A 27307-nucleotide genomic window follows, 5' to 3' on the forward strand; every position below is an offset into this window, starting at 1 on the left:
GCCATAGCAGTGGCAAATTGTATTAAGTTGAAACTTCAAGGGCTTAATGAGAAGGATGTTCTACTGACCAAAAGGCAATACGTTAATACTACAACTGTTACTAGGACTACTGCTAGTACTATTAATACTGCTAGCAGTAATAACAATACTACTACTGTGACTACTATTACAACTATTCCTAATAATATGAAAGTAAAATTTTCAAGGAATTATGAGGGGGGAAAGTGAACTGAATCACAACAAGCCATCTGAATGCAGGTTGTCAAAAAGACGTAACAGTAATATCTTTAGGAACAGTTTTCTGTGTGAAGTTGAAACTAGTATGGCTTGTTGTTCGGGATGTTGGACTAACCAACAGGAAATATTTGCATCCTAATGCTACCGCTTCCACTCATACTACTACTACTGCTACTATTATTACTACTACGGCCACTAAAGCTAAGGCAACTACTATTAATTCCGCTGCTACTACTACTGCTGCATCTATTATAACTAAGGGTATTAAGGTGAAAATTTTGGAATGTATTGAAACTGTATGGCACTAAATCAAAACAAAATATGTCCACACAGGATGTAAAGAGGGCGTATCAGAAATGCTTCAGGAATGGATAATGGTTTTAAGTTGAAATTTTCAGCGTGTGTCGAAGGGGATGTTAAAAAAAACAAGGGTGCTATGTGAATACTGCTATTCTTAGGATTCTAATTTATACCATTTATTTAGGGAAGGACAGTTCTGTTTTTTTTATAGATTTTGATTCTAAGAAAAGACCTATTTCCAGGGGAAATTTAGAAACCAAGGTTCTAACTGAACATTTCATTATAAGCTAATCTCCAATTTTTTGCAAAGAAAGTATGGAAAATGCAAAAAAATAGCTTCTCCTGATTCTAATTTAAACCATTTATTCAGGAAAGGACATATGTGGTTTTCTCTAAAGATCTTGTTAAAATAAGAAAAGAACTTTTTCCATGAAAAAATTCCAAAAACTAGTTTTAAAGTGGGCATTTCATTAGAATCTCTAATTATTTGTAAAACACTATAGAAATGCAAAAAAATGGATTCTTAGTATTCTAATTTATGCCATTTATTCAGGGAAGGACATTTCTCTTCTTTTCTATAGATTTCGATTTCCCATGAAACCGCAAGATACTGCTACAATTCGCAATATACAAACCGTAAGATACAGTTCGTAAGCCGTCCTAGAATAGAGCTGTTATTGCTTTTTAATAACCATTATAGAACTGGTACGTTTTGATATTTGATATAGGTCAACGTCCTTTTCAACATTCCCTGGCAGTGTGAAAAACATTAAAACAAATACCCTTACAAAGAGTTTTTGCAATTATGTCTCTTAGTAAAAGTAAAGAAAAAGGTAATAATGATTTATTTTACATACTTGAAACACGCTTGATGAGAATGGAATTTGTAACACTTGAAAATGCGCGAATAGATATGTCAATCTAATGGTGATAATTGAATTAAGTTGTGGCAACTGAATAATTGAATAATTTACTTTTATTTAACATGAAGATAAAGGTTGTTCTAAATTAAACACAAACAAGATGAAATGTATATTTCCGATAGTTTGCTTGGCAATGCTGCTGAAGTTTATGCTGCTGAAGTTTATTTGGCACTGGAAAGAGGCTCCTTTCTTTGTAAGAATATTGGTAGAATGAAAAACTGCATTCCAGTAATACATTTATCTATGATAGAACTAAATGCAAGAGGTAAAACAAAATTACATAATTGATAAAAACAAAAGTACACGCGACTGTAGTGCTGCTAATGCATTTCTGCGTAATTTCGAGAGCTGTGCCATTTTCAAGCTGAAAGCATTAGCGCCATTCATGTTGATCGTTTCCAAAAGAATTTTTTGAAATTAGAAAAGATTGAGGCTTGGACCAGCATTAGATATATGCATGATACATATACTTTGTATTACTACATAATACATGAAAACAAATTAACGTGGATAAAGGCGTTTCGAGCCAAGTTTTGCTGTTAAGATTTTCTGCCTATGTAGTACAAGTATTCGTTAAAATTTATGGAAAACTTAGAGAAGTCAGGAATCACAGCTTTTTATCAACAAGCTTGACTGAAGCACGTCTAACCCATGTAAAGTTGCCCCTACTTAATCAGGGCTAAAAATTTGGTAGCGTGTTATATCTGAGGCTTGGATAAGATCGGTACTCAGAATCCAGTGACAACTGATATTTATTATAAAAGGAAATAAAAGGAAAATATTCTAACTCTAATTATTTTAAATACTTCTAAACCTCTTCTAGGTCTGTTGTTTAATATTGTGTGGGTCTGCTTGTTCAATCCACGAATGTTTACCAAAAAAAAAGATTAAATTAATTCTAGGCTATCGAATGCTTCTAATTGAAATAGCCACACTTGAATAATCAGACAGACTCGGGTACCAGTGTAATTAAAATTATTGTATCAAATTATTGTTCATCGGCACCTAAGAATAACCTTTTTATCAGATCTCACTGGTTGTATAAATTAGTAGAAAGGCCTTATTGACTCGTGACGGGGCACCAAATATGGGCATGGAATCCCCAGGGAGAATGATTGCGTAATCGAAGTGGGTCAATGACCTAAATTTCCAAAGGTCGATTTATTTGCTGTTGTTGTTTTGGCCAAGTGCACGCTCGGGGCGAATGTTAAGATCCAGGAATAGGAAACAGTATTTGTTGTTGTTGTTTTGATCAAGTGCACGCTCGGGGCGAATGTTATGATCCAGGAATAGGAAACAGGATCACGTGTTTCCTTCTCAGCCAATCAGAGGCTCGCTTACATATGGTTTTCCCCATTACATCGCAATTCACCCTTGGGATTTCGTATATAACGGACATGTATTGTGATTAAATTATCAGAAAGTATTGTGACACAACGGATAGAACACATGAAATTATTGATGAGCTAGAAGCATTGGCAACCTCAATTTACCATGTAAGTTCTGTTTTAGTACATTTTCATTTTTTTATTTTCAAAGTAAAATTATTTTCCTTGGTCACCCACCAGTATATTTAGGTAAGTCCCCCCTCCAAACTCCACCCAGTAATCTTTATAATCGCTAGAAAACAAAAAAAATGTTATTTTTACTAACTAATTCAAACCCCCCTCAAAACCCTCCACTGTTTTTACAAGTATAATTCGCGCAATTGAAATATTTCTCTTTTTTCGATAAAATTTTGGCTTTTCTGTATTGTAATCTTTTCTGTTACTGACTTCTGTCAATTCTTAAGGCATTATGCCGCTCTGCTTTGACATAAAGCTCTCGGCGCGAGGTTTTAAATAAATTTGTCACCCCTTTTCCTGTGTTGTTTACATTAGTAGTTAGGTTAGACAATCTAGGTTTTCAATGCTTTTTACGTAATTCTTTGTTTATCTGAAAAAAGCGGAGAACTAATTTTGTTTGCAAAATTAGCGATAGATATTTAAGACATTGGAATTCTTTATTCTATGTAAGAGCAAAACATGTTATTCTCCAAAAATAATTGCTAACAATATTTTTATGACATTGCTGAAAAGGGGGGAGGGGAATTGTTTTTCTCCATCAAACTAAAACGGTTTTTCAGACAATTGCAATAATTAAGCGCAGACCTATGCAACTTGTATTTGGAGGAGTGAAACGAGTTATTTCCCAAAAATAATTGCTAACAATATTTTTTAGGACATTGCTGAAAAGGGGGGGGGGCATGCCTCAATTCAATCGCCATCATTGTAAAGTGAAAAAACAAAACTGTTTCTTCGCGATAGGGTAGTAAGAGGACCGAGGGTTTCTAAGAAAAAAAGATAGCTTTATTATGTGTACATTTACATCCAAGATTGTAAATTTAGGCCTATAACCAGCTAGGCTAAAAATCTTTTTCTATTTTCAAAGCCTATAGACCGGAAACATTTAAAAGCTATTCTCAGCAAGGTAAAAATAGGAGCATTTCTCGAATATTTTACCCTTTGCTTTGCTTTTGGGTTAGAGAGAGGGGGCTTCTTAGTGATAAATGCTTTCTACAAAAAATTATGGGTAGTGGGGGTGGGGATACTAATTTTCCTTCTTTAAAAAAGGGAGGAAATTATTTTGATACTAATTTTTTTCTCTTCTTTTTTAAGGCCAATTATGAAGAATGTATACCCCCTCCATCCAAGAGAGCGAGAGAGGACGAGGCAGCCCCCGTACAATGGAGGGAGATGGCTGGGGCATCCAAAACCGTATTCCTCTGCGCAACCTTCGAGGTCTGTGGTTATAAGACATGCTGGTCCCACTCAAACCGCAAACCAATCTACCCAAGCCCGTGATATCGCTGGCCCATCCACTAGCAGGAAATTCAAAAGTGAATGGGCAGCTTCCTACATGATGGCGAGTCCCGCTCCAGGTAAAGTCACTGCCCCACCAACACAAGGTTCGCTGATGGTACAGCATGCTTCGCCTGGGCCTTCGGGCATTCAAGTGCAGCCGGGATTTGCAAATGTGAGCATTTTTTCTTACCTATCTTATAGAAATATCTAAAAGCAAAACTATTTTTCAACCTAATATAAAATTGTCTCAGAGATATTAAAATATTAACCCCTCGCCCCCAACCATTGTTTTAAATTTCTCTGCTTCCCCCTCCCTCAGAGATATCTAAATGTAATGTAATTTTTTTGCATGTCAAAGAAACCACTCTCTTTTTCTAATCTTTACAATTTTCTGTGTCCCCACTGTTGCTATCTCTTCACTATCTCATAATAATATTTTTAGGTAATTTCTAGTTTACTGCTATCTCACCATTTGAAACTCAAATGCTATTTTTCGCTATAATATTATAGTTTTAATGGGCCTAGAAGTAAACCTTTCATTTCATCACAGTAAAAAGCGTGTCAGAGATATTAAAGGACATTGTTCCCCCTTTTAAATCAGGAAGTAAAGACCGCGGTTTTTTCAAAGCTGAGTAGTTTCTACCTTTTCTTCCATGTTTTCGCTTTTCGCTTTTTTTTTCAACACTGTAAAATTATTTCATAGATTTTAAAAGATGTTTTCCCTCCCCACTCAATTTTAAGGCCGTGAGATTATAGCATTGCAATCTCTTACACATAGGCAGTGTTCTAATTTACGTAATATTGTCTAGATCAACTTTCGCTGCCTTACAACTTGTCAAGATTTTGGACGAGAGACATTCCTGAATAAGAGTTATCTGTTCTCGAATTTAATTGTACTGTTTCCCAGAGAATACGCTTGGAAACAGAACAGACGAGATTACAATAATTAGGCTCATTTGGAGTCCTAGACAACCTGTACGCTAATTAGTGAAACGGGTTATTTCCAAAAATAATTGCTAACAATATTTTTAGGACATTGCTGAAAGGGGGGGGGACATGCCTCACTTCTATCATCATCATTGTAAAGTGAAAAAAAAAATTGTTCATGTCACGTGAAAAGCTGTGGGGCTGGAATTTCTAATAAAAAGATAGCTTTTTGCGCCTTGGCGGCCGGGAAGCGCTGTGGGGACCCGGGTAGGGAAGCGCCGCGGGCCATGGAAGCGCCGCGGTGGCCGGCTCGGAGGGGGGCATTAAATAGTGGAAATTGGTAGGGGTGGAGTTGTTTGAACAAAGTCAAATTGCATTCTATGTAAAGCGTTTTAGATTTTCATTAAGTATTGCCTTCTATGTAAAGCGTTTTAGATTTTCGTTAAGTTGGATTTTCTTTCAGTTGGATAGTCCGATTGACCGAGTGTCGATAAGCTACTGCTACTAAGCGCATTTTAAATAATAATCCATTTTTTTTAAAGTAGGGCTGATTTGAATTGAAAATAAGCTATTTTTCATTTATAGGTTGCATTGGTACCATACTCGTCGTCATCATCATCATCATCATCCTCATCAGTTGGAGAAGGAGAGGACCTCTCCAACAATTCAACATGGGACGATAACATTTTACCTGACAGTCAAATACCGTTTAATATTGATGAGTTTATAGATGATTTCTTAAATGTAGATTATAGTGCAGTTGGGCAGGAGGACTTGAGTTAAAACACATTACAGCTTTTGAATGATTTTACCCGGGATTTAACAGAGAACCCTTCTCCTCCTCCAGCCTCTGATAACCTAACGAATCCACTTCAATCAAATGAAGTGGATTCCCATACCCCAAATATTGAACAAAGTGGGGGATGGGTGTTGATAATATACAAGAGGGGGAGGGATATAACAACCAATTTACAACTTTTCCCGAATTTCACTTATCAAACATAATATAAAGTAATGTAGTTGTCTATACGACAACTTTTGGTGACCCATTTATATCACGTATGGGGGGAAATTTTGTGTTTGATACCATGTAACATTTGTATGAATATGTAGATAGAAGTAGTACACTAGTAAAGAATAACACTCAAGGGTGGGGAGGGGGTAAAGGATAAATGAAGGTTTCAATTGTTTTAAAGGTGTTTTATTTAAATGAAGGGAAAAGTGAAGTTTACCATCATTAAATACACTCCGAGATACGTTTGATCTATACGAATTTAGAAAATTTTGAGAGTGTTTTGGGAAAGTGGATACTTAATATTATTACGAATCTTTATAAATATACCGAAAATCGGAGCGGCTCTGTAGTTTTATTTGTTAAAAATTTAAGTGTAAATACTTATAAATTTAAGAAAGATTTTATTTTAAGAGGAGGGCATAGGGATAAGGGTACAATTTTAAAATATAATCCAGATCTAGAAGGATGTAAAGGTGTCCAACGGATTTGTTTTGAAACAAGTCAAAAATGTTTCAAGTACGCTTTCCTCATATCAGCATTCGAGCCTCTAGCACGTGACGCTACCAAGACGAATTTAGACGATTGGGCTGTAAATGGGAAGGAAGGGTCCAATTTCCCAATTGTAGATTTCACTTGTTTAGAAGGAAAATACCCAGTAACGCTAAGATCTATTGATATTTTTAAAAGGGCTAATGCCCATTTAAATATCGGCGTTACTGTGGTTCAGTATGAAACTGAATTTGAAGATGGGGTTCGTTTAAAAAAGAAGGAGGTGGTTTTCCCAGTAAGGGACCCGTCAATTGAATTGGTCAAACACCGGGTTTGGTTGTTGTACACACCACCATCTAGTGACCTTGCCAAGTCAATTGGCCATTTCAACCCTATTACAGACCACAGTAGAGTTCTGGGGGAGGGTAAGAAAAGGGGGGAATTTGTTTACTGTCCAATATGCCTGTCTAAATTCTGTAGTGATACGAAATTGCATAGTCACCTTAGATACTGTACCCGATTTTTCTATAAGTCGGCGAAAATATTTTCATGGGTTTGGTACGGCCTACGCTTTAAAAATGTCGAGCTTGCCCTTTTTATGAGCTAAACCCGATCTTTGGGCGTGAAGGCTAGTGTAAAGGTGATGTATGAAACTCGCTTTTCATATGGAATCACAAAACACTATGCTATTGCAGTGTCCTATTCACCAGGGCAAAAAGACAATTCTAACATCATGCAGTTGTTAGAAATAGATGATACATTGGATGAGGGGGAGCTCAAGATCAAAGCACTGACCAAACTAATCGGCACAGATAATAACGCTATTTTTCGTTTGTGAAATACGCTTTACGATATGGTGTGTTCTGCAACGGATCGTCTCACGATTAAAAATAGAAAAAAATTTTTAGTTTGTACGGGGGAGTTTGTAAAGGGGGATTAGGGGACTAAAGGGACTAGAGGTCTTACAGCCCTTGCCCTGAGAGCTGTGGGGGAATTTCCTCCTCAAAAACGTAAATTCTATTTGAATATCAACTACGCTGAACTTAAAACGAACATACATTATTCCGTATATGAAAGGGGCTGTCCCATCCTGAACGCCTCACTCTTTACGCTTAAGTTTGACTCTGTCTCACAACTTTCTTTTTTAAAACAATAAAAAAAAACCTTAAGGTAAAGAGCGAGGCCTTGAGGAGAAGACAGCCCTTTTCATATACAGAATAATGGGGTAAACGGAGTAATAGGCGTGAGAGGGGGGTTAGCTGAAATCAAATTACTAAAAACAATGAAACAATAAAAAACTTTAGCGTAAAGAGCGAGGCAATGAGGAGGGGACAGCCCCTTTCATATACGGAATAATGGGGTAAACGGAGTAATGGGTGTTAGAGGAAGGGTTAGTTGCCCTCCAATCACTTTCGACTATTAAAAAGGGCACTAGTCCTTTGAATATCCAATCAAATGAGCCCTTTTTGAAGTTTTCTATAAAAAGCTTTCTATAAAAACCTTACATGCCACCAGGGCATAACTTAAAACCCTTGCCCTGAGGGCTGAGGGGGAGTTTCCTCCTCAAAAACATAAGTTCTATTGGTAAATCAACTACGCTGAAATTAAAATGAACAGAAATTATTCCGTATATGAAAGGGGCTGTACCCTCCTCAACACCTCGCTCTTTAGGCTAAAGTTTGACTCTGTCTGACAACTTTATTGTTTAAAACAATAAAAAACTTTAGCGTAAATAGCGAGGCGTTGAGGAGGGGACAGTCCCTTTCATATGTGGAATAAAGGGGTAAATGGAGTAATGGGCGTGAGAGGGGGGTTAGTTGCCTCCAATCACTAAAATAAATAAAACAATAGAAAACTTTAGCGTAAAGAGCGAGGCGTTGAGGAGGGGACAGCCCCTTTCATATACAGAATAATGGGGTAAACGGAGTAATGGGCGTGAGAGGGGGGTTAGTTGTCCTCCAATCACTGTCGACTATTAAAAAGGGCACTAGCCCTTTGAATATCCAATCGAATCAGCTCTTTTCGAAGTTTCTACGACAAAACTTTCTATAAAACCCTTATATGCCCCCAGGGCATAACTTACAACCCTGAAAATCAACTACACTGAACAAAATGGCTATATCAAAATTTGTCTCAAAAATCTCTCTCAAAAAATATTTTCAAAAGTTATCTCAAAAACACCTTGCTCTTTACGCTAAAGTTTGACTCTGTCTCACGACTTTATTTTTTAAAACAATAAAAAACATAAATTAAAAACAAAAACATACATTCTAATTGAAAATCAGCTACGCTGAACTTAAAACGAAAATAAATTATTCATTATATGTAAGGGGCTGTCTCCTCCTCAACGCCTCGCTCTTTACACTAAAGTTTGACTCTGTCTCCAACTTTATTTTTTAAAACAATAAAAAATTTTAGCGTAAAGAGTGAGGTGTTGAGGAGGGGACAGCCCCTTTCATATACAGAATAATAGGGTAAACGGAGTAAGGGGCGTGAGAGGGGGTTAAGTTGCCCTCTCTAAAAACTCGCCCTCTCTCCAATCACTAAAAACAATAAAACAATAAAAAAAAAATAGCGTAAAGACAGAGCGTTAGTTGCGCTCCAATTTCTTTCGACTATTAAAAAAGGCACTAGCCCATTTAAAAATTTGCCTCACAATTACTTGGACTATCTGTCTTCGCTTTTCTCTGTCTACAATTAGCCATGTCTTGATGCAACCTATGCAACCTACTGCAAAATACTTGATAACTTCAATTCAAAATCAACGGACTCGGTCGAGGCCTTCGGCCTCGACCTTGTTTCGAGACAACTCCTTCGATACGAAGTGCCCTGGTCTAAAGAAGAAGAAGAAAAAAAAACACAATACATTGTGCCAACATCGTAGTTTTTTTAGGCAGTTTTTCATACTCCAAAGAAACTCCATTGATACTTTAAATTTTTTGAAGTGTTGAATTTGAGGTATTGAATAGGGGGCGAACTCCCTAATATACGTAATAAAAACATACGAATATAGAAATTCTTTACGTAAGTTAATTCGTAAGTTACGTCAGAACAAAATTTCGAGAAAGCCATTCAGCCAAAAACAGGAAAATTAATATGCGAATTTCATTTTAATTATTCATGTATGGTGAACCAAAATCAAAGCTTCATTAATTCAAAAACGTTCAGAAATTAAATAAAAAAAATAATTTTTTTAACTGAAAGTAAGGAGCGACATTAAAACTTAGAACGAATAGAAATTATTCCGTATATGAAAGGGGCTGTCACCTCCTCAACGCCTCGCTCTTTACGTCAAAGTTTGACTCGGTTTTACAACTTCCAATCGAATGAGCCCTTTTTGAAGTTTTCTATTAAAAGCTTTCTATAAAAACCTTACATGCCACTAGGGCATAACTTACAACCCTTGTCCTAAGGGCTCTGGGGGAATTTTCATCCTCAAAAACATAATTGTTTTTGGAAATCAACTACGCTGAACTTAAAACGAACAGAAATTATTCCGTATATGAAAGGGGCTGTCCCCTCCTCAACGCCTCGCTCTTTACGCTAAAGTTTGACTCTGTCTAACAACTTTATTTTTTTAAACAATGAAAAACATAAATAAAGAATAAAAACACAAATTCTATTTGAAAATCAACTACGCTGAACTTAAAACGAACAGAAATTATTCCGTATATGAAGGGGGTTGTCTCCTCCTCAACGCCTTGCTCTTTTTGACGCAACGCTAAAATTTGACTCTGTCTGACAACTTTATTTTTTAAAACAATAAAAAACTTTAGCGTGAAGAGTGAGGCGTTGAGGAGGGGATTGCCCCTTTCATACACGGAATAATGGGGTAAACGGAGTAATGGGCGTTAGAGGGGGGTTAGTTGCCCTCCAATTACTAAAAACAATAAAACAATAAAAAACTCTAGCGTAAAGAGCGAGGCGTTGAGGAGGGGACATACCATTTCATTAACGGAATAACGGGGTAAACGGAGTAATGGGCGTGAGAGGGGGGTTAGTTTCCCCCCATTCAAGTTTGACCCCCTTTCATATACGGAATGATGGGGTAAACGGAGTAATTTTCAGCCCCTTTTATATACGGAATAATGGGATAATTATAGCGTGAGAGGGGGTTAGTTGCCCTCCAATCACTTTTCAGCCCCTTTCATATACGGAATAATGGGGTAAACGGAGTAATGGGATAAACGGAGTAATTTTCAGCCCCTTTCATATACGGAATAATGGGGTAAACGGAGTAATGGGCGAGAGGGGGGGGGGGTTAGTTGCCCTTCAATCACTTTCTACTATTAAAAAGGGCGCTAGCCTTTTGAATATCCAATCGAATGAGCCCTTTTTGAAGTTTCTACGACGAAGCTTTCTATTAAAACCTTATATGCCCCCAGGGCAGAACTTACAACCCTTGCCTTGAGGGCTGTGGGGAATTTTCCTCTTCAAAAAAAATAAATTTTATTTGAAAACCAACTACGCTGAACAAAATGGCTATCTCAAAATTTGTCTCAAAAATCTATCTCAAAAAATTATCTCAAAATTCATCTAAAAAACGCCTCGCTCTTTAAGCTAAAGTTTGACTGTGTCTCATAACTTTATTTTTTAAAACAATAAAAAACATAAATTTAAAAAAAAACATAAATTCTATTTTAAAATCAAATACGCTGAACTTAAAACGAACAGAAATTATTCCTCGCTCTTTACACTAAAGTTTGACTCTGTCTCACAACTTTATTTTTTAAAGAATAAAAAACTTTAGCGTTAAGAGCGAGGCGTTGAGGAGAGGACGGCCTCTTTCATATACGGATTAATGGGGTAAAAGAAGAAATGGGCGTGAGAGGGGGGTTAGCTGCCCTCCAATCACTAAAAACAATAAAACAATAAAAAAAATTATTGCAAAGAGCGAGGCGTTGATGAGGGGAAAGTCCCTTTCATATACGGAATAATCGGGTAAACGGAGTAATGGACGTGAGAGGGGGGTTAGTTGCCCTACAATCACTTTCGAAGATTAAAAAGGGCATTAGCCCTTTGAATATCGAATCGAATGAGCCCTTTTTGAAATTTTATATAAAAAGCTTTCTTTAAAAACTTTATATGCCCCCGGGGCATAACTTACAACCCTTGCTCTGAAGGCTGTTCTGGCGTTTCCTCCTCAAAAACATAAACTTTATTTGAAAATCAACTACGCTGAACTTAAAACGAACAGAAATTATTCCGTATATGAAAGGGGCTGTCCCCTCCTCAACGCCTCGCTCTTTACGCTAAAGTTTGACTCTGTCTCACAACTTTGTTTCTTAAAACAATAAAAAAACATAAATAAAAAAACAAAAACATAAATTCTATTTGAAAATCAACTACGCTGAACTTAAAACGAACAGAAATTATTCCGTATATGAAAGGGGATGTCCCCTCCTAAGTGCCTCGCTCTTTATACTAAAGTTTTTGACTCTTTATTTTTTTAAACAATAAAAAACTTTAGCGTAAAAAGTGAGGCGTTGAGGAGTTGACAGTCCCTTTTATGTGGACAGTCAACTCCTTCGATACGAAGTGCCCTGGTCTAAAGAAAAAAGAAACAATACATTGTGCCAACATAGTTTTTTAAGGCAGTTTTTGATACTCCAAAGAAACTCCATTGATACTGCAAAGTTTTTGAAGTGTTGAATTTTTTTGATACTCCAAAGATGCTTGATGACAACATAAACATGCATTTCCAATAGTGCTCCACTAGTACTTGTTTCATAGTTCAAATATTTTTCTTTGTCAACATTCAACGCTACGAAACCCTTATCATGAACACACACTTTCTTAAAGTATTTCATTTTCATTCTTTTAAAAAAAGACGTAACTGTTTATCCTTCCAATGTATCTATATTACTGTTCGAAAAATATGATAGACCAAGTACTGTCGATAACCGACCATGGAGTACCACGGAGGGCAGACGCAGAGGAAAAAAATATGTTCACTAATGATTACGTAATGATATTCGTCAAATGAGCATGCATTGCGCAAGCGATTTCTCAAAATCTCCTCCATCGTCTTGAAATTCTGGACCAATCATAGAGTACCTTGGGTCAGTCGCAGAATGCCAGGTATATATTGGGGTGTTCCACTTAGAGAACACACTCCCCTATGAGTTGTAAAAATAAAAGAAAAGTAAGCTAAAACATTTTTATTGCTCGAATATATTCAACAAAGGAAAAAAAAATATTTGGAAAAATGTACATATTTACATAATAAAAACAATATTTTAATGTCACTATTTCTCGTCCAAAAATGATGATTCCATAATACTGGTTTAGATTTAACACGGTTTTTATTGTATCATATACATTTAGCACTCTTAGGTATTTGTTCAGGTATCCACTGTGTAAAGTATCTCACTTAATCTTCAGGCAGATAATATATGCCTTTAAGTTTGGGACAGTTAAATTATTCTAAATCAAAAAGTAGAATATCAGCTTCAGATTTTTCAATTAGAATTTTGTCTATAGGAACATAAACTTTTACAAAAAATATTTTCAATCCAAAAAAGTTACATATTTCCTTCACTTCTTCCTGAACAGCCTTCAGTTCTGTACCACTTTTACTATAAGGCTTAGTCACTCATTCGTAAAACCTCTTTTGGTTTATATGATGTAATGTAGAACCCCACAATCTTCTATCATATTCATACATATGGTATTTTGCTTCCCACTGGTAACAGTCAATTGCTATACCATGTTCATCTAATAATAAAAATGCTGCTTCAAAAATATTACCACAAGATGAATATTTCCATCCAATAAATTCCATATCGAATAGTCCAATCATATTGCAGTCTTTTCTACTTGATCCTAAGGATCACGAATTCAAATACTCTTGAACTGATTATATTGCAATGATTTGTTCAAACATTTTGAACAAATACTAGAGACATCAATCGTGAAACTTACTTGACGGACTGAAACGTTCATCTTAGCACTAAACACCTTGCTTTGCTCAAGGTCAAAAAGACTTGTTTCGTAATAGCGAAGGTACTTGTTTTTTGATCCCAACAGCATCCAAGTGCCTTAAAGTTAAATAATTGCTTAACTAACATTCAAGGTCAGAGAAATCGATTGATCATCGTGAGTTCATTGACTCCAATCTTTACGCAGCTGGGCTTTTCCCTATGGTTGTGGAGAGGAGCCGTAAGACCATCTGAATTCTTTGAAAGGAAGAATTAATACCACCCCGTAGAATTCATCGTGGGGAGGTGTCAACTCTCAGTATTTAATGCATGCAAATGAAGCGTGGAAATCTTTTACATTCAAGAAGTTTTTTCTTCGTGACGTTTTTTAAAAATGGGGGGAGGGGAGGGTTTGGGTTCCAGTTATATTCATTATGATACCTTGCCTATCCATTTCTTATTAACCACCAGAAAACAAATTTTAAGGGGAGATTGACCCTATCGTACTCATAATACGTATTCTACTAATAATCTTGGTAAGGCTTGGGTTCAAAAATAATCCGTGGACTGAATTCAAACGTTAAAGATAACTAGTAGGAATGGGGTATTTGAAACTAAAAATGATATGTGGTACACAAACACATACGATTCAATGGCATAGTAAGTGCATGAAACCGATTGCTTAGAATATATTTCAGGGTATATAATAATATCATTTACTTGTTTGTTCAGATGACTATTGCATCGTTCTTTTACCGTAGGAAATCTCTGGTCTCACGCTTGATTCCTACACCAAACAAATAATTCATATATGCAATGGGTGTGGTCGGACGTATTAATATATTTCTACTAATTTCATTTAATTTTTAACTCATAAGGTGATATGTGAGGCTTTTGTCAATGTATTCTTAAGAAAAATTTATCAGCACCGACTTGTTCCAAAAAAATATCAAAAATAATTAAGATTCGCCTCAAGGGATAAGCTTGTAAACAACCCGAAAGCAGTTTCTATGCGTTTTTAGTTTTCATATTGCTCTTTACCATCATCTGAACTTCCAGGTTCCAATATTTTCCATGGATTGAATTCAGAAGTTCAAGAATGGCTAGTAATGAGGGATGTTTTTTAAACTAAAAATAATATATGACATACAAACACATCCTACTTAATGGCATAGCAAGTGCATGAAACCTATTGTTTAGAACGTATTTCTAAGATAATAAAAGTATTATTCACCTATAGGTTCAGGTGGCTCACGCGTCGTTCTCTTATCGTAAGAAATCTCTGATATCACGTTCGATTCCTGCACAAGACGAATAATTCAGAATTTCAATGGCTGTGGTTGGACGTATTAATAGGATACTGCTCATTTCATTTAATTTTTATTTCATATGGTGATATGTGAGAGTTTCTGTCAATGTATTTCTAAGAAAAATTTATTAGCATCGACTTCTTCCAAAAAATATTCTGTCCCTTCCCCAAAAATCAAATTGTTCAGAATTAAAATAATTAAGATATACCTCAATGGCTAAGCTCGTAAACAACCGAAAGCCAGTGTTTATGTGCTTCTTAGTTTTGATTTGGCTCTTTACCGTTCTCTGAAGTCCAGGTTCAAAAATATTCCACGGATTGAATTCAAAAGTTTTTTAATGGGTAGTAGGGAGGGGTCTTTTTTAAACTAAAGATGATATATGATATTCAAACACATACAATTCAATCACAGAGCAAGCGCATGTAACCTATTGCTTAAAATGTAATTCTAGGAACATAATAGTATCAATGACTTGTAGGTTCAGATGGCTAACGCGTCGTTCTCTTACCGTAGGAAATCTCTGGTAACTCGTTCGACTCCTACACCAGACAAATAATTCATAATTTCAATGGGTGTGGTTGGACGTATTAATAGGATACTACTCTTTTCATTTAATTGTTAATTCATAAGTTGATATCTGAGAGGTTTTGTCAATGTATTTCTGAGAAAAATTTATTGTTCAATATCTTTTCAGGGAGAAAGAGTGAGCCTCTTCTAAAGTTAAACAACAATCCCTTCCATAAAAAGGTTAGCCTTTTTCCTTTTGATCACTTTCTACTAACAAAGAAGGCACTAGTCTTCTCAATTTCCAATAAAATGAGCCCTTTTTCAATCTTCTAGGACAAAAATTTCTATAAAAATCTTATATGCCCCAAAGGGCATAACTTACGACCCTTGTCCTGAGGGCTATAGAGGGAGGATTGTCATCCTTAAGGACATGATTCCCAGACCCTTCAACTACGTTAAACAAATGGCCATATCAAAATGTTGATCGGAAATGTTTGGGGAAATAATGGGAGTGGGGGGATCCTCCCTCCAAATACTTTCGACTATTACAAAGGGCAGTAGCCCTTTCCATTTCCAATCCAATGAGCCCTTTTTGAAAATTTTACGACAACGCTTTCTATAAAAACATTAAATGCCCCCAGGACATATCTTACAACCTTAGCCCTGAGGGCTGTGGGGGGGGGTTGCCATCCTCAACGACATAATTTCTAGAACTTCCAACTACGTTAAACAAAATGGCTATCTCAAACTGTTGATCGCATGTGTTTGGCGAAATGGTAGGTGTGAGAGGGGGGTTAGTTACCCTCCAATCACTTTCGACAATTAAAAAGGGCACTAGCCCTCTCAATTTCCAATTGAATGAGCCCCTTTTGGAGTTTATATGACAACACTATCTAGACAAACCTAATCTGACCCCAGGGTATATATTACAACCTTTGTCCTGGGGGTTCTGGTGGGTTTTTCATCCTCAAATACATAATTTCCTGAATTTTCAACTGCGTTGAACAAAATGACTATCTCAAAACTTTGATTGGATGTGTTTGGGGAAATGGTGGGCAATAGAGGGGGGTTAGTTGCCCTTCAATCACTTTCAACTATTACAAAGCGCAATAGACTTTCCATTTTTCAATCGAATGAGCCCTTTTTGAAGTTTCTACAACATCGCTTTCTACAAAAACCTTATACACCCTAAGGGCATAACTTACAACCCTTGCCCTGAGGGCTGTGGGGGGTTGTCATCCTAAAATACCTAATTTCCAGAACTTTCAACTACGTTGAAACAATTACTATCTAAAAATTTTGATTGTATGTGTTTGGGAAAACGGTGAGCGTGTGAGGGGGTTAGGTGCCCTCTAATTATTTTCAACTATTAAAAAGGGCACTAGCCAATTCAATTTCCAATCAAATGAGCCCTTTTTAAAGTTTCTAAGACAACGCTTTCTAAAAACAAAACATTATATGCCCCCAGGGTATAACTTAAAACCCTTTCCCTGAAGGCTCTGGTGGGGGGGGGGGGGGTTGTCATTCTCAAAGAGCTTATTTCCAAAAATTTTTAACTGAGTTGAAGAAAATGGCCATCTAAAAATTTTGATTGGATATGTTTGGGGAAAGGGTGGGCGTGAGAGGGGGTTTCCCTCCAATCACATTCGACTATTAAAATTGGCACTAGCCCTTTGAATTCCAATCGAATGAGCCCCTTTTCAAATTTCTAGGACAAAACTTTAAATAAAAACCTTATATGCTCCCAGGGCATAACTTATAACCATTACCCTGAAGACTGTGGGGGGAGTGTCCTGCTCAAAGACATGATTTCCAGAACTTTCAACTGTGTTGAAAAAATTGGCAATCTCAAAATTTTGATTGGATGTGTTTCAGGAAATGGTGGGCTTGGAAGGGGTGTTAGTTGCCTTCCAATCACTTTCAACTGTTCAGTTTCCAATCGAAAGAACCCTTTTTGAAGTTTTTACGACAAAACTTTCTAAAAAACCTTATATCCCCCCAGGGCATAACTTACAACCCTTGCCCTGGGGGCTCTGAGGGGGAGGGTTGTCAACCTCAAAGACGTAATTTACAGACTTATCAACAACGTTGAAAAATATGGCCACCTAACAATTTTGATTGGATGTCTTTGGGGAAATGATCGGCGTGAGAGAAAGGTAATTGGTCCTCTAATCTCTTTTGACTTTTAAAAAGGGCACTTACCCTTTGAATTTCCAACTGAATGAGCCCGTTTTCAAGTTTCTACGACAAAACTTTCAATAAAAAGCTTTATATACCCCCAGGGCATAACTTACAACCTTAGTCATGAGGGCTCATGGAGAAGTATCATCCTCAAAGACCTAATTTCCAGAACTTTCTACTACGTTGAACAAAATGGCTATCTGAAAAGATTGATTGGATGTGTTAGGTGAAATGGTGGACTTGAGAGGTGGGTTAGTTACCCTCTAATCACTTTCGACTGTTAAGAAAAGGCACTAGCCCTCTCAATTTCCATTTGAATAAGCCCCTTTTGAAGTTTCTCTGACAACTACATCTATAAAAACCTTATATTTCCTGAGCTCTTGGGTTTTGTCATCCTAAAATAAATAATTTTTCACAAATTTCAAATACGTTGAACAAAATGGCTATGTCTAAACTTTGATTGAATGTGTTTGGGGACATGATGAGCGTGAGAGGGGGGTTAGTTGCTCTCCATTCACGTTCGACTATTAAAGAGGGCACTAGACCTTTCAATTTCCAATCAAATGAGCCTGTTTTGAAGTTTCTACGACAAAACTTTCCATAAAAACCTTATATGCTCCCAGGGCATAACTTAAAACCCTTGCCCTGTTAAAGTATGAAGCAGAATTTGAAGAGGGTCAGTGTTCTGATAAAAAGGGTGTATTATTTCCAGTCAGGGCTCCACCTATTGAATCAGTGAAGCATTGGGTCTGGCTTCTATACATGCCTCCCTCAGAGCCTGATTCAATAGGACATTTTAATCCAATTACGGATATTAGTAGGGTTTTGGGGGAGGGTAAAAACAGGGTGCACGTTACTATTGTCCAACATGCCTATCTCGATTTCGGACTGATTTAAAGTTAAAGAATCACATGAAACGCTGTAAACTTCATGGATTCCAGGCTGTAGAAACGGTCGGCAAATCCAAATCGTGTTAAAATACATGAAGCCATAGGGGTCTCTTTCGCACATGCGCAAAGAGACTCTAGTAATACCATGCAAGTGCTGGATGTAGTGGAGTCGTTGGGGGATGAAAACCGCATGCGCACGGCATTGACCAGTCTGATTGAAACGGCGAATGGCACAGTTTGTCGCCTACGCTACACAAACTATCCTATGCTCCTATCACCAGATGACAGATTGTCCATTGAAAATAGTAAAATATATGTTGGATTTGCAAGGGAGAATTTGATGATGGTACTGGGAATGGGGGGAAGAGGAAGGTGATCGACTATGATCATTTATGGCAGAAAATTACATTGGGAGGGAGTAACTTTAGAGATGTTGCACATCAATCGTGCAATATAAACTTTACACAGCAATATTTCGTACCAGTTTTTATGCACAATTCCAATTACGATTTAAAGTTTATATTACCGGCGTTGGCCCGTATTGCAAAGGGGGAGTTGTAGATAACGCATCGATAGATGGTTTTTTTTCTTATAATACCATATCCAAATCATCGGGGAAGCTACTTCTGCTAGAATTCATGTGGAAAACAGTTGACAAGAGTAACACGTGCCTGAATAAAATCCTTTTTTTAGACTCTTTCAGTTTCTTCCCCAAGTACCTAAGTCAACTGATTCAGGTACAAAAAAGCGACTATTTTGATAGCTTCCCCCTCCTTAAACAGTGCTTCCCCAATGAGGAACCGTATGATTTATTAACGTGTAAGGGCATATATGCATATGATTACTACAACTCTGCCTCGAGGCTAGATGAAGTGTCATTACAGCCTATCGAAGAATTTTATACTTCCCTTACGGACATTCAATGCACCACTGGTGACTATGAATTTGCCAAGAAGGTTTGGGCAAAGGCTGGATGTAAAAATTGACGGAATTACTGTAAATTGTTCTTGGCCAGTGATTTACTGACTCTTCTGGACATTGTTTTCAAAAACACGGATAAAATCTATGGGGAATTTGGGTTGGATTTAGGGTGTTATTTTTCCACTCCTCATCTTGTGAAGGACTTGATTCTTAAAATCAAAAAAGAAGAAATAGGTCTGATCACTGACTTGGATCAGCATCTGTTTGTAGAGAGATCAATGAGGGGCTGGTATGTTTTTCACGGGGACCGTATCATGAAAACTGATCCGACCGGACAGCACACCGATGAAAAGTCAGATGCAATTTTTTTGGATATGAATTCCCTTTATCCCTCGGTGATGTCTCGCTGCTGTTTGCCGTTCAGCAATTACAAATGGCTTAACGATCTTTGGCCTTAGAATTCCCCCAACATTGCTAGCGTTGAGGAGAATAGTGGATAGGGATGGTTTTTTTAAATTGACGTTTAAAGTCCCATGAAAATCTATGAATCGGTAAAAGGCTTTGTTCACCCGTGGATAAATAGACCGGTAGGTAGGGACTCTCTGAGTCCCTACAATTTATCGTTAGTTGAGGATTGGAGTATGCACTGGGTGCCTTCAAAGCAAAAACTTATTGCTGACCTCAACCCGAAACAGAATATCGTTGTTCATCACGTGCTATTGAGATGGATGGTATCAAACGGTTTCAAAGTCACAAAGATTCATAGAGCCCTCCAATTTGATCAAAAGCCATACATGAAAACGTTTATTGAAACTTTTTTTAGTAAGCGTTCAACAGTGAAAACGAAGGTTGAGAATGAAATCTATAAATTATTTTGAACTCAACATTCGGTAAAATGTCCGAAAGCGTACGAAAGAGGAGTCGCTGTGACATTGTAACCAATCCCAAAGGTTTTGCTCGAATCATTGCGGATCCATACTTCACATCATTCACAGTCATAGACTCAAATATGATGTTCCTGCATCGCAAGAAAAGAAACATTATTTTAAATAAAAATATTGCAGGCGAGAGTGCAATAACGGAAATTAAAAAAAAATCATGTTGTCATTTTATTATAATGTATGCAAGGTACAATGGCCAATTTTGGGGCAAGTTCAAGTGTATTATAGAGACACTGATTCACTCCTGTTAAAAGTTAAAACTGAAATTTGTTGAATGATTTGGAAAATTGAGAGTACATTAGCTCGCGGATGTATTACACCGACTGGAATGAATCCCTCTACCCAGAGCTAGTGAAACGTAAGGCCGCAAATCAATTGTTAATGCTAGAATCTGAAACGGGAAGCGATCTGATATCCAGGGGTGTTTTTCCTGGGCCGAAGGTATACTGTGTGGAAACGCAAAACAAGGATATCAAACAAGTTTGCAAGGGGGTGTCTACACACTTTGTAAAAAATAATTTCAATATGAGTGTTTATAGAAACTGTGTGGAATATAGTTTAGTCCCAAGAGCGAAAGTCATGGCGATTCGCTCTTTAAAATTTAAAAACTACACAGTTAGAGTTGAGAAAACGCCATGTCGGCCATATCAGACAAAGTTTATGTACTTGAGGATGGTGTGAAGGTACTTCCACACGGCCACTATCTAATTTAAGACCGAGTTGAATGTGTAGAGTATAGAGAACAACTCGGTCTGCAAAAATTAACTTAAATTTTTTCATAGTAGAAGGTGGGCGGTGGGGTGGTGGTCTTGGGGATTTTTTTATCAAAATTAATAAATAAATTTTCAAGGCAGTGCATGGCAGGGTTTTTTGTTCATAATTTAATTTGAAATATGCTTATGCAGAGTTATTTATTGTCCCCGGCCCAGCCCCCGGCCCACTGCAGCAGGCCCCCCGTGCCTTTCGGTACGGCCTTAGACCGCCGCATTGGCCATCCCCGGGGCTGGGGGGACCCCATTTCAAATTAAAAATGTATTTTTTTGTAAATAAATAAAGTGATATTATTCTAAGTGTATTGTTTAATAAAAAAGTGTTTTTTCCTAGTGCCTATTTAAAATAAATATTGTAAATTTCTGTTATAAATAAATAAAAAAAAATGTGATTTTAAGTGTTTTGTTTAACAGAAGTTTTTTTCCTAGTGCTTATTTCAAAGAAATGTTTATGTTTATGTTTTTGTTATAAATAAATAAATTTAAAAAATCTTGATTATGTGTACTTTTTGTTTAAAGTGTTTTTTTCTAATTGCATTATTTGTAATGTGCTGCTTTTATGTTAAAAATATAAGAAAATATGATTCTTTATGGTCTTGTTCTTCTTATTATTCTTGAATGGAGTAGTAGCAGGGAGATTATTTAGTCATTAGATATCTATAGTTTACAGTTAATTGTAGGTGAGCTGTTAAAGGGAACAGCAATATGTATCAATTTAAAACAAAATTCAGATCGTTTCTGTTTGGTCCATCAATGTCAGGCAAAACGACATTCTTAATTAAAATAATTAAAAATTGTGATAAAATGATTATGGAAAATCCGAAAAAAATCTAGTATTGCTACAGTATTTGGCAGGAGTCATACGATAAAATACAAGCTATTGCTACATCAGTGCAGATACAATTCATACAGGGAACTGATGTTTTCGATATTATTGAACCAAACTCTTGGCTGATTATTGACGATTTAGCTGAATCCATTGCACAATGGTCCCAGGAAATGCTACAATTTTTTGCTGTTCGCTCTCATCATGAACAGATTTGCGTTACTCTAGTTCTACACAATCTCTTTCATCAGACAAATGTATGCGAACGCTTGCTTTGAACTGTACCTACTATATCATCTACAGAGTTGTTCGTGACTCTAGCTCGCTAATAACTCTAAATAAACAACTATACACCGGTGCCCCTCAATTTCTACTTTCAGTGTAGAATCAGGCAACTAATAAACCCTACGGCTACATTCTATTGGATCTTAATCAAATACACCTGAGGATTTACGTGTAGTCACAGATATTTTTGACAATGAAATTACAGTAGATCTTCCAGTGAACAGTAAAAAAGGCAATTACTTGCCATCATGACACTGAAGAAACTACATGAAAATATACATTTATTTTCCGTTCTAAGCACTTCAAAACCCCCACTTAGGAAAACCATACTCAAACTTGGTATTGACAATGATTTCATTAATCTAATATCTGAACTTTGTTTAAATTTAACCGAGGGCAATGTTCAACTGTCAGAAGTAGTTAAGCAACAGGCAAAAAAACATCGTTCCATTGTACGTGCATTGGCTTGTAAAAAGAAAGGAAAAATTTTTAAAAGGAAACGTCTTCTTCAGGCGGGAGGTTGATTTTTACACTTTTACTGCCAATAATTGCAGGACTTGTAAACAGTTTTCTCTAGATGGCTAAACCCTATAAATTGACTCCAATAGAACTTGCTCTATCACCCATGGAACACTTTGAGGACAATCTGAGTAAATGCATTGACAATGAGAATATAGAGGATGATAAAAACTGCTTTTACTTCAAGATGCACTTCGCCAAGTGGACAAACATAAGCCCTATCGTGCGAGACCAGTCATTGTGAGTGTCATTGATAACAAAAAAGAAACATCTCAGAAGGGTTCTACTGCTAGTGCTGCTCCTGGAACACAATTAAAGAAGGAAGAATTGGATTCAAAAGTGTCGCACATCGGAAATCTAATGCAAGACTCATATCGTGAACAAAGTAAACGACTCATAACATATCTCATGGAAAGTGGTCAAGATCATATTTGAGTTGATAGCAATTGGAAACAAATTGTAATCCAAGGGAAGAGTTATAATCTACTTGAGTTCATCTATGATATGGTTAAAAATTGTAAAGAACTTTTATCATTTGACAGTCATCTATACAATTTTATAAATACATTAAACTTCCCCAAAAGCCGTGTTAGCAATAGGCAAATTCTAAAAAAAATAAATGAACCTGGTCCTTCCTCATCAACATTAAAACATGAAGAAGAAGAAGAAGATGAAAATTTTAAATTAATCTTGGAAAATACTAGCAAACCTAGTGGAAATATTGATTAAACGATGAGGAGGAGCACGCCGGTGATAGCTATAAAAAAGCGAAGACGTATTGATATCAACTCAACGTCACCACCACCATCCGCTAGTATACAAAAGGGTAGTGGACGTTACACTACGTGTTTGCGTTCAAAATGGTTGAAGTTCTAAAACGTGTTTATGAAAATATTGGTCAAGTTGGAAGTTTTAGTTCCCCCACCACTCTTTCCAAGATCACTGGTGTTTACACTAAAAGTGTACAAGAGTATCTAAAAATGAATCGAGTAACACTCTACATCGAAATCACAGGCTTCGTGCTAATCATTATCGAAAAACTGAAGCCTTTTTACCATTGCACATAATGAAAACAGATCTCTTAACTCTAGATGAGATTCAACGGCGTCACCATACACCATACAAGTACATTCTACTTGCAATCAGTGTTTTTAGTCGCTATGCGTATGCCATTCTATTTCGGAAAAAGAGAGGTGTTGAAGTTCTTCAGGTTATAGAAACTATTCTTGAACAAGATTCGTATAAAAAATTCAAACAGATTGGGGTAATGAATTTGGTAATCCACATGTCAAAAAACTAATAAAGAAATATCATACAAAGCTCTATAGTCCTATAAAGGCTGCATTGGCCAAACGATTGATAAGAACTATTGTACTTCTAATTTCAAAATATTGTACATTGAAAAATACACCTGCTTTTACTCATGATTTAGATAAAAATCATGTTGATTTATAATCAACAACCCCATCGATCATGGTCCAACTCAACCCCAACGAAAGTTCATCATTCTGATCATGATGCATTTGATACTTTTCTTAAACGGTATTCCAATGAAACTATTGTGATGAAAAAATTCATGTCGGTGACATTGTTTGAATTAATAGAACAACTAATATTTTTGAAAAGGGTAATTACTTGTGGTCCACTGAACTTCTTAAAGTGGCAAAAATCCTAGAAACCAGACCCATAGATTATTGTCTGCGATACACCAAAAATGAAGAGATTCTCAAAAATACCTATGATATCCCGAGAAAGGATCGCAAATATGCTATACAAATTAGACCCCATGATTGGCCACCAGCCATTAGCGAATAACCTAAAATTCAAAAGATCAATTGGTTGAATTATCCATATGTTGAATTACCATACGAAGAACTCACTTGTATGAATAATTTGTGTCGTTCTATCAAAAAAATTTGCCTCAGGGGCTAAGCTTGTAAACCACCCAAATGCAGTGTTAATGCGCTTTTTAGTTTTGATATTGCTCTTTACAGTCCCCTGAAGGTCCGGGCTCCAAAATATTCCACGGACTGAATTCAAAAGTTTAAGAATGGCTAGTAAGGAAGGGTGTTTTTTAAACTAGAGATGATATACGATATACAAACACATACAATTCAGTGGCATATCAAGTGCACGAAAACTGTTGCTTAGAATGTATTTTAAGAACATAATAAAATCATTGACTTGTTGGTTCAGAGGGTTAACGCATTGTTCTTTTACCTCAGGAAATCTCAGGTCTCATATTCAATTCCTACACCAGACAAACAATTCGTAAATTCAATGTGCGGGGTCGGACGTATTTATAGAATACTACTCTTTTCATTTAATTGTTAATTCAAAAGGTAATATGTGAAAGGTTTTGTCAATATATTCCTAATAAAAATTTATCAGCATTGACTTGTTAGTTCAGATGACTAGCATGTCATTCCATCATCCTTAGGAGTCCCCAGTGCAAATCCTGTACCATATCCTACACGAATATTTCTAAAATCATCGGAAAATGCTTAGTGAACATTTTAGATCATTACACAGCCATCTTAGATCATTAAACTGACTTGTCTGGGTTAGTTCAGAGTTTATTGTTAATCAAGAGCGCCTTAGGAAATCACCATTACCGGGCTTGTTCAGATCTCACTGGTATTCCAGTTAACCATTAGTTCAGTGACCGTAAAGAGTACCTTAAGGCTATATCATGGTGCAACTAACACTCAAGGCCAGAGAAATCAGTCATGCAAGAATTCACTGATTTTCAAGTTTGCTTTAGGGAATGGCTTAGATAGAGTTCATTAATCCTCAAGAATGTCTTGGGGAATGACCTTGATAGATTTCATTAAACCTGAAAAGTGCCTTAGGTAATAGTCTTGATAGAGTTCATTAATCCTCAAAAGTACCTTAGGGATTGGTCTTGATGGATCACATTGATCCTCAAGAGTGCCTTGGAAAAGTACCAAGGAGCGTAAGGCAAGCAATCTCATTATGCATATTCTAATTACAAACATAGTAATAGGTAGTTTCCACAGCTTTACAAATAGGTAAGTTATAACATACAAAACTAAGAGAGGAAAGAAAATAATAAATGAAAAATAAAATAAAAAAAGTTGAGGAAACGAAGAATTTGTCAACCAGTGGCATGGTCCAATGCTCCCCATAAGCATAACGTAAATACATTCTAAGACCACACTGGCTATACACGAATCATGAAACTAAGAGAGGAAAGAAAATAATAAATGAAAATAAATGAAAAAAGGTGAGAAAACGAGGTTTTTGTCAGCCAGTGTCAAAACCAGTGGCGGATGTAGGGGGGGTGTCCCCCCCCCTAATGTAGTCTAAAGTAGTTTAGTTTACTTAATTAACTCAAGTTTGCGTTAACAAAACTTGCTCCTAAAGCAAGTTTATCGGATCAATCTATTTTGCCCCCCCCCCCTAAAAAAAATCCTGGATCTGCCCCTGGCACTAAACTTAACATAAATACATTCTAAGACCACGCTGGCTATACATGACACATGAAACTACGAGAGGAAAGAAAATAATAAATGAAAAATAAAATAAAAAAAAGGTAAAAAAAAGGAGGATTTTGTCAACCAGTGGCAAAACACTGGCTTTACCACTGGCTGACAAAATCCTCGTTTTCTCACCTTTTTTATTTTATTTTTCATTTATTATTTTCTTTCCTCTCTTATTTTCATATGTCATGTACAGCCATTTTGGTCTTATAATGTATATAGGTAAGTTATGATAGGTATTATAGGTAGTAATGATCCTATTGACGCGGGACGAACAGCGGGACGAACGTGGCTTACCACGGGCAGGCATCTATTACTAAATACGGTACAAGACTTGTCAGACATGTTTTTCTAGGTTAAATAGCCAAAACTAAGGATCTTCATGTAGCGTGTTCAAAGGTATATTGAGTATCTTACATGCTGGTTTCACAAGTAATTGTATAATATGCCTTACCACGGGCAGTCATCTATTACTACAGACGGTACAGGGCTTACCAGACTGGTTTCTTTGTGCCAATAGCATAAGTAACAGACCTTGGTTTAGCGTGTTCAAAAGTATATTGAGTCTTCTGTAAAAAATACTGGTTTCACCGGTAGGCCATATAATCATGTTTTTTACAGTATAAATTAAGGTGCAAGAACTCTTTCTAGACCAGTTTGAGAAAATAAATCGAATAGATAACCATTTATTGTTAAATTTATTCGTTTTCAAATGGAGAACTCGAAAAGGATCCTGGTGAGTGAATATTTTTTATTCTTCCATTAGCAAAAAGAAACAACAGATCTTTTCATATAGTTACCTTCTAACTATCTGTCATCTGGGTTTCAGCGAACTAGTGCAATTATCTAACGCAAATTCTCTGGTTTTGTTACACCTGTTCAGATATATACTATTAGGCTAAAATGGTTCTTAACTACATTGCAGAAATATCTCATTTTTAAGACTAAAATTGTCTCTCATCTGGGTTTCAGCGAACTAGTGCAATTATCTAACGTAAAT

The sequence above is a fragment of the Artemia sp. Qi Xiang Cuo genome, chromosome 7 (genome assembly GCF_049724085.1).
Source record: "Artemia sp. Qi Xiang Cuo chromosome 7, ASM4972408v1, whole genome shotgun sequence".
Taxonomy (NCBI): Eukaryota; Metazoa; Arthropoda; class Branchiopoda; order Anostraca; family Artemiidae; genus Artemia; species Artemia sp. Qi Xiang Cuo.